The sequence below is a fragment of the Rutidosis leptorrhynchoides genome, chromosome 5 (genome assembly GCF_046630445.1).
Source record: "Rutidosis leptorrhynchoides isolate AG116_Rl617_1_P2 chromosome 5, CSIRO_AGI_Rlap_v1, whole genome shotgun sequence".
NCBI lineage: Eukaryota > Viridiplantae > Streptophyta > Magnoliopsida > Asterales > Asteraceae > Rutidosis > Rutidosis leptorrhynchoides.
In genome coordinates this window covers 460,837,051-460,845,038 of record NC_092337.1, presented here as the reverse complement: position 1 = coordinate 460,845,038, position 7,988 = coordinate 460,837,051, and positions in this window count along the sequence as shown.

The following is a 7,988-nucleotide window of genomic DNA, read 5'->3' as shown; positions in this document are numbered from 1 at the left end:
ATGCCTCGAAACATGGTTTTGGGTGTGTATTAATGCAACAAAATAAAGTTATTGCTTATGCCTCCCGACAATTGAAAATCCACGAATGAAACTACACGACACACGATCTCGAGCTTGGAGCCGTTGTCTTTGCACTCAAAATGTGGAGACACTATATTTATGGAACCAAAAGTACCATCTTCACCGACCACAAAAGCCTCCAACACATCTTCGATCAAAAACAACTAAACATGAGACAATGGCGGTGGATTGAAACTTTGAACGATTACGATTGTGAACTTCGTTACCATTCCGGGAAGGAAAATGTAGTAGCCGATGCCTTGAGCCGAAAAGAAAGAATGGTGCCTCTTCGTGTCCGATCCTTAAACATCACCATCCACACCAATCTCAATAGCCAAATCCGGGTAGCCCAAGATGAGGCTCTTAAAGATGAAAATATTTCACACGAACACTTGAACGTTCTCGTCTCTCGATTCAAAATTAAGGAGACCGGACTCCGATATTTCATCGGAAGAATTTGGGTGCCTAGTTATGGGGACTTACGAAGCCTTATTCTAGATGAAGCCCATAAGTCAAGGTACTTGATTCATCCCGGTACCGGTAAGATGTACCACGATCTCAAAGAACAATATTGGTGGCTGAACATTAAAAGGGACGTCGCTACTTATGTTGGAAAGTGCCTAACTTGCTCCAAAGTTAAAGCCGAACATCAAAGGCCGTCCGGATTACATCAACAACCCGAAATCCCACAATGAAAGTGGGAAAGAATAACGATGAACTTTATCACAAAACTACCAAAAATGGCGGGCGGTTATGATACCATTTGGGTTATTATTAACCGTCTCTCCAAATCCGCCCACTTCCTAGCCATGAAGGAAACCGACAAAATGGACAAACTTGCACAATTGTATATAAAAGAGATTGTATCCCGGCATGGTGTACCCCTATCGATTATTTCCGATCGAGATGCTCGTTTTGCTTCTAGATTTTGGGGTGCCTTGCATGAAGCCTTGGGAACCCGTTTAGACATGAGTACCACATACCATCCGCAAACTAACGGCCAAAGCGAACACACAATTCAAACTTTGAAAGATATGTTACGAGCTTGCTATATCGATTTCGGAAAAGCTTGGGAAAAGCATTTGCCTCTAGCCGAATTCTCTTACAACAATAGTTATCATGCGAGTATTAACGCCGCACCTTTCAAAGCGTTATATGGCCGCAAATGTCGCTCTCCTATTTGTTGGGCCGAAGTAGGTGACAAGCAAATCACCGAACCCAAACTCATTCATGAAACAACCGAGAAGATCGTTCAAATCTGAGATAGGCTCAGGATGGCCCATAGTCGTCAAAAGAGCTGCTGACATTAGATGAAAAAATCTCGAATTCCAAGTGGGTGATCGTGTAATGTTAAAAGTCGCACCTTGGAAAGGTGTAATCCGTTTTGGGAAACGTGGAAAGCTAAATTCGCGATGTATTGGTCCTTTTGAAATCTTGGAGTGTATTGGACCCGTTGCTTATCGTTTAGATCTTTCGACTCAATTGAGCTCCGTTCATCCTACTTTCCATGTATCAAACTTGAAGAAGTGCCTTGCCGAACGCGAACTCGTCATCCCTCTCGAGGAGCTTACTATTGATGGTAAACTACATTTCATGAAAGAACCGATTGAAATTGTGGACCACTCCGTCAAGACGCTAAAACAAAGCAAAATCCCGATTGTCAAAGTTCGTTGGAATGCCAAAAGGGGACCCGAGTTTACTTGGGAGAGACAAGATCAAATGCAAAGAAAGTACCCTCACTTATTCGTTGAGTTGGCAACGCAAGATCCCGAGGAGGAAGCAACGCCTACTACATCTACCTAAATATCGAGACAACATTTCTTTTAAGGAGTAGGTAATGTAACAACCCGTCTTTTTTCGTTTACTTTTCGTTTATTTATTTTAAAGTCCGTTATTAATTATAACATCTCTCGTTTACTCTACGTATTTAAGGTAATTCATTTGGTTAATTCACGCACCCGCTTTTAAACTCGAGGGACTAAACTTGCCAAGGGACCAAAGATTTGACTAGGTCAACTAGTCAAACTCTTCTCCTCCACTCATTCATTCACCTCCCCATCTTCTTTTACTTCCACTTTGCTCTCAAACACCCAAATCAAAGATTCATCATCTAAATTCGATCTTGCAAGCGTTCTTCAAAACAAATTACATATTAGGAATCCTTGCATCTTCCTCTTCAATTCCATACCAACTTCATCTCTTTTGGGTAACTTTCTAAAAGCTATAGATTCCTCGTTCTTGATATTTTTGACTTATAAAAGTGTTAGTTAGTGTCTATGGCTCGAGTCTAACATGAATATATGTTTTGTTTGCTCGTTCTTGACATTTTGTGCATATAGCTTGAACTTGAAAAGTGACTAGTTTGATCTTGAGATTTGGTTGTTTAAATGTTGTTAGATGTTAAAAGTTTATGTATTAAATGTATTACTAGCATCACTAGCTTCATTTTGATATGTAGGATGACTTGGAAAAACTCTAATAACATGATTGAAGAATTTATGATTTTTGGTTAGTGTTTGGTAGCCTTAAATGTGAATTTTGATGCATTAAATGCTCTGCAATGTTGTTTGTAAGTATTTAGTAGTATTGTATATTTAATTACCTACGAAACGGTGTATTATATGTGTGTGTTAAGTTTTCGAAACAACATATGCATTTATGAACTTGAAACATTAAATGAGGTGCATTAAATGATCATTCGATGAAGAATTTGTTATCGTAAATGTTGGATTTAGTTAATGTTATGTGTTTAGTTGTATTCCTCATTAAAATACCTTTCCAACGATGTATGACATGCGTTTTAAGTGTTTACGGTTCATTAGTTGTGTTAAAATGAAGTTTGGTTCGAGACTTGAACACTTGAAACAGTCAGGGACCAGCTCACGTGTATTGCCGCGGCGCGACCATTCCTTGGCGCAGCGCGACGTTTGCCGTGTTTGGGGGCTGTTCAATTTTCCTTTTTCACGTTTAATTCTAACTATGTAACTTGTTCTAACATGCTCATATATGATTAATTAGCTCAGAAAAATTGTCCGAGACCCGACCCGAACGTGTTGACTTTTTCGTTGACTTTGACTTGACCAAAGTTGACTTTTATTCAAACTTAATCAATACTTTGTTTAATCGTTCTAACATGCTTTTATACTTATATCTTGCATGAAACTTGACAACTTGACTCACATGCTATATATAATCGAGTCATAACGAGTCATAGGACTAATTGAACAACTTTGACCGACTTCATACCTTACCGATATTGATACAACCTATTGTTTAGGTCGAGACTAGCATTCGTTCTTGCACACGATTACTTTGTGAAGTACATTTATATTCGTGCACTCAAGGTGAGATCATAGTCCCATTCTTTTCAACGACTTTTATTCTTTAAATCATGGGATGAGAAACATATACGTTTTATACTTTTATACTTTGAACACAAGTACAAAAACAAATATTCCACATGCGAGTTAGAACAAAAAGCCTCAATTCAATTATCATTAGTTACACTTGTAGGGTGTAAACGTGAACTTATGTTGTGTGGATCCATACGGGCTTGACGCGCCCTCATTCGGACGGTTCGCTACCGTTAGCGGATGAAATATATTTTCGGGTATAGTGTAGGTTCTAACACTATGATAACAGGGTTCGTAAAACAGTTAAGTCTTGATAATTGGGTGCTCGCGAACGTACAACAACTTTGGAATGCAAACGATTTGGATAATCAACTTTATATTAAATCTTGTGGTTCAATACAATATACTTACTAAACCTATGATTTCACCAATGTTTTTCGTTGACAGTTTCTATATGTTTTCTCTGGTCCTTGAACGCTAAGTGATACATGCTTCTGCACTCTATTTTGATACTTGCTTGGATGTCGAGTATACATGCATACATGGAGCGTCTTTTGACTTTACTTTAAATTGTGTCGCATAGGTTTCATTTATACTCTAAACGTTGTAATGTAACTAATTGTTAAACTACTTTGTAAACTTTAAAACATCTTTACATTTGAAATGAATGCAACATATTTTGGTCAAACTTGGTTTTAAAGACTTATGACCACGTTACGGGACCTAAGTTGACGGCGCCGTCAATGAAAAATAAATATTGTAGCAAAAAAAAACTGTAGCACAGTAGTAGCCCCTGTGGGTCCAACTGTTTGACGCAACATACAAGTCGGTAAAGCGTGGTGGGTGTTATTATTCAGTATTTTTGATTTTAGTAATGGGATAAATAAGAATTTAGAATTTAGAATCTAGGTATAAAGTGGGGAGTTTGATTTGTATTTTAATGGAAGTTAAGGGGTTGGTTTTGTGAAAAGCGAAAATATAAATAATACTATTCATCGCATATAAGATAAATTTTGTCTAATAGATAATATACTAATCTATATAGTCATATAAAGCTCTAAATTGATGATGTCATCATTAAAATAATTACTCTTTAATTTTCATAATGATGATGTCATAATTATATATTAATTTAATTAAAAAAATAATACGAAATCTTTTATAAAAAGAAATATTAATCTCTCATATATTGTAATTTTAATTTTCTAAAAAAATTTAAAAGACATTTATTATTACTAATAATTATTATTATTATTAAAAATACAAATACTCAACTTTGAGCTAATTTTATTATTATTATTTACTTTTAATATAATAATTATAATTATAATTATTATTATAGTATTAATACTCAAATATGAATTCTTTTTACGAAATTAATTACGTTACATATGTATCTGAAAATACATGTCTCTATTTATTTGTAAAAACGACAAGTTTCTTAGTCAAACGGGTCATTAAAATAAATGACTTTAGCATTTACATTCACTTAATACCTAAAATATGTTATTAAATTGTTTCGCTTAAACAAACTCGTGATTTTACGGGTCATTTCACTAGTTACATTTCATACTCTTTTCAATTCAAATTTCACGGTACTACTATTAACAAATATCCCTATAATTACATTTCATAAATATTAAATATTAAATATTAAACTGAAACGAGTAACTCAAGTGCTTGAGGGCGCTACAGCCCCCTTTTGTCTTTACTATGTACCGCAATTGTCTATAAGGACGCCAAATACTTATTACTTATTACTCCGTGCCAGTGTTGTAAAAAATCAGATTACTCGCCGATTATTCCCCGATTAATTATTTTTAGGAGAAATTCGTTTCGATTTCCAAAAATCATTTTAATTAAACGGTCAATGTCAATTGATGGATCAAAATCGAATTTGGTAATCAAAGTCAGTCAAAGTAAAAAAATGGATAACATTTTAACAAGAATTTAAACAAGAATTTTATAGTTTTGAAGCAAAATGAACAATTTTAGACAATTATGTTAAAAATTATCTTTATATTTATGATTTTTTTCTATAGTTACACATATAATTTTTAAAATTTAATATTTAAATGTATACAGTACAATCCGATTAATCTCTGATTAATCCCCGAATTACCGATTAATCCTTTGAAAGTCCCGACCGATTAATCCCCGAATAGCGAATTTTGCAACCCAGGTTCGTGCTATTGTACTTCTCTACATGTAATGTTTTTATTTTGATGTTATTAGATAAAAGGTCCCATTAAGTAATAGTTTAAGGGTGTGTTTGGTGTTACTAGCTGGAGCTGGAGCTGGAGCTTATAGTTGGAGCTGGAGCTTATGGACTGTGACGATCGCTCCAAATCCATATGGACGAACACGTCATTCATTGATTTCATTGCGAGGTATTTGACCTCTATATGATACGTTTTGTAAACATTGCATTCTTTTGAAAAGGCACACCATAAATGAATATTTAAATCAAAGGTTTTCGACATCTGATGATTTCTACATATAGACAATCACCATAAATAATAGTTTACAATAGTACTTCCGTTGACAATGCAGTCAAAATATGATACATGGTGATGATTTGGTGAATGCAACGTTTCCTTGAAAAAATATGCCATGTAAGACTCCATGCACATAGCTTGTGTAACATATAATCAAACAGCGGAAGACTTCTAGGGAACCTGAGAATAAACATGCTAACAAGTGTCAACACAATGGTTGGTGAGTTCATAGTTTTAATGTTTCGTATAATCTGTATATAAAGGTGGATCACAAGATTTCAGTTGTTTCATCCAGAAATGTTTATCAAAATATTCTACGAAATTGAGCACCCTGGTAACTAAACTTTAACGTATATATAATTTATACCCTTTGTATAATCATCTTAATAATACACGCAAACCAACGTGTACGCTTCTCAAATAGCATACGTCCGTTAAAAGGCTAGTGCTCTAGCTCGGACGGGGATATCAAGCCCTATGGATCCATATACTACTACTCGCGCCCACCAGTTCTTATAACCGGCAGTTACTAGTTACCAAAGCTAAGGGATTTTCGGTTCAAACTCGGTGTAGAATTTAGTATGTACTTGTATCCATTGCGTTTAAAATAAAGTGCATGTATTCTCAGCCCAAAAATATAGATTGTAAAAGCAATTAAAAAGGGAGCAAATGAAACTCACCTTAGCAGCATATAAAGTCGTTCACCAAAATGTGATCGAAACTCGGATTACCAAATAATCGTAGATCTCAACCTAGAGAACATATGTTGGTCAATAAACGTCTATCAAGCTAGGTCAGGTTATAGTGTATCACAATCCTAATGCTCGAGATCGACATACAAAAGTTATCCAATGTCGTTTCAAAAAGTCAATTTTGACAGTTGTTTAACAAAACGAGACGTACCTTATATAAGGATTCATTTACTCGGTTGATAATATTCAAAAATTCAAATTATCAATCTCGTAAACGAGTTGTTTAAATCTTAATTGTAGATTCAAAAGCAATTTCAACTAACATCAATCATAATTCAGTTGATCATATATTTTAATTCGTTCATCGAAATTATTCGATATCTAAATGAAAAGTTATTGATTTTTCGCCAGCTTTTCCAAAAACATGTATATCATATACTTTTTACCAGTAATATATGTATTTAATTCGTGATTCATTATAACTGTTTAACGACGAAATTTAGCATACAAGCATATATAAATATATATATATATATACTCGAGCACTAGACATGGATACACAATTAATATATAAAAGATAAAATATGAGTGCTTACGTATAAATATTGAGATTCAATATTGTAGGAAAGTACGTAGACGTAACGGAGATGATAAACACTAGATTTGATTCACAAATATACCCCCGAACATTACCCATAACCTCCTTGGCAATAACCCATAATTTCCTTAACTCTATCCCGCTCAAAAACCCATTTTGAAGGTGACACGCTCATAACCTCGTCGTAGTATTTTAGGTATATATACTACTAATAATAATATTATAATAAGATTAATAATAATAATATTAATCTTAATAATAATAATAATAATAATAATAATAATAATAATAATAATAATAATAATAATAATAATAATAATAATAATAATATAAAAAATAATAATTCGGAGGAATGAACCGAGCTTTTATAGTATGTGGCCTGCTACAGTACCTCATGCGATCGCATGAGTTTTCAGTGTTTTTGCCATGCGATCGCATGGCCGCCTTATCCGTTTTTGTTTGCTAGTTCGTCGACATCAAATAGTGTTTTACTGTAGCAAATAGTGTTTTTTACTGTAGCAAATCAATGTAGCACTGTAGTAAAATACGGTTTCACTGTAGCAAATAGTGTTTTACTGTAGCAAATAGTGCTTATTTTTAAAAGTTACTCCAACTAGCTTCTTTTTCTAGAGCTTATTTTTTTCATAAGCTCGAAAACTTATGTCATCTAAACGATGCTACTAGCTTAAGCTTATGAAAAAAATAAGTTTAAGCTCCCATAAGTTCCAACAAGCTGCGCGGCCAAACACACCCTAAGACATTAATGGGTGTACGTCCTATATGGAGT